The 1,616-nt window shown below is 41.3% G+C and overlaps 2 protein-coding genes across 2 annotated transcripts in view; one reads left to right on the forward strand and one right to left on the reverse strand.

Annotated features, from left to right (window-relative positions):
- LOC106804674 (proline-serine-threonine phosphatase-interacting protein 1-like) overlaps positions 1-1,047 on the reverse strand; it is a 21,177-nt gene extending 20,130 nt beyond the window's left edge. The window contains exon 1 of the mRNA XM_014805950.1: positions 974-1,047. The gene's annotated coding sequence lies outside the window, so the exon portion shown is untranslated. The remainder of the gene's footprint in view (positions 1-973) is intronic.
- Positions 1-1,616, forward strand: part of LOC106804638 — a 34,101-nt gene that overhangs the window by 10,283 nt on the left and 22,202 nt on the right. The window lies entirely within an intron of this gene.

The following is a 1,616-nucleotide window of genomic DNA, read 5'->3' on the forward strand; positions in this document are numbered from 1 at the left end:
AGAGAGAGAGAGAGAGATAGAGGGGGAGGTGAGAGAGAGTGTGAGCGTGCAGAGCGTGAGCTGTAAATTTGTAGATATTATGTGAAGAGTAGGAGAGTACGCGAGGAGCGAGCGAGTGCGAGAGGTGATTCATATGTTTAACTTCTCTTGGTTAATATTACGCTATTTCGAAAAACTCGCAATTATCATGGAAAAGACTGCTGCGTCACATTTGCGGTCGCACGCTAGCCAATATACCAGACCTTAATAAAACCGTAATAAGACTTTACATCGCTGTTTACACCACTAGTATATGGTCACATAGGACTTTAGTATGCGATACAAAAATAAATCGACACACCCCCGTGAGTAAATGAAAAAGGTCAGAGTATATAGTTCTATACTGAAACGATCATATGAATTACATTTTTGTAAAATGTTTCTTACGTAAACGTAGGCTAAATCCCCCAAAGTCCGCGATGTTATTCACATGATCGATATTCGACAAAGCACATGAAACGCGCAAACGCGCAAGCGTTGAGTTTACCCCGGAGATGTTTTCTTATCAGAAGACGAGTTCGTTAATTAGCACACGAAGATACTTATAATGCCATTGAAATTACAACCTAATTAATTAATGCCTAATCTCTCATTCATTTACAGTGTAAATCAAGACTAAACTGGATCGATGCGTGACATTTTATCTTAAATGATTATACCAGCAAATTTAATAGGCGCCCGTGTTAGTAATACATGGATTGCTCGTTCATGAGGTATCTTGTTGGGCATATATGCAAGCGGATCAGCGCTGCGTACTAATAATACCAGATATAACAGGGTTAATTGTTACTCAACCGTGAAGATTGGAAACGTACCGCTTACGTTTCGCCTCCAGCCAGGAGGCTTTCTCAAAGCTAACTGATGATTATCAGTTTCGACCACCCGATGGTGTGGTGGTCAATAGTTTAGTCCATACATGACTAAGCCTGTATACCTTCCTCGTCTCGGTTAATGTTAGGGGTCTTGCGGATCCAGATGGCCTCCTTAATCCAACGCCTGATTTTGATTGGCTCGCGATCGATGATCTTCGAATTCTCCCAATCGATGGAGTGATTGTGCACGCGGTCGCTTGGGAGGTCCGTAGCGTTGTGCGTACTGGTGAAGATGATTGTGACCCACCCCTCCGCAGTGTGACGTCATCAAATATGGGGTGTCGATCCCCGCTAATACTTACAGCATGAGATCATATTGTCACATTCCGCGGGAAAATTGTCACATTCATTACGCGGGAAAATGAATGGAAACTGATCTAACCGCGCTGCATGCCGGTTGTATTCGGCGTGCTCTGATTGGTGGAAATTTCAGTGAATTATGATAAGGCTTATAATGTTTGCTGGGCGGTGTATTCCATGACGCATAGTCCTATATAGACACATATAGCATTCATAGTTACGCATCTACAGCAGTGCTAATAGTACAGCAGTGACGTGACCACGTCAGGTAAGGGATAGATCATAGGTATTATACAAACACATTGCTGTATATATCTATGGATATAAATACTGGTGTGAGATTTCTACTGTCTGCAGTAGTATGCAATATATATATATATATATATATATATATATATATATATA

This window comes from Priapulus caudatus, unplaced genomic scaffold (assembly GCF_000485595.1).
Source record: "Priapulus caudatus unplaced genomic scaffold, Priapulus_caudatus-5.0.1 Scaffold82, whole genome shotgun sequence".
NCBI lineage: Eukaryota > Metazoa > Priapulida > Priapulimorpha > Priapulimorphida > Priapulidae > Priapulus > Priapulus caudatus.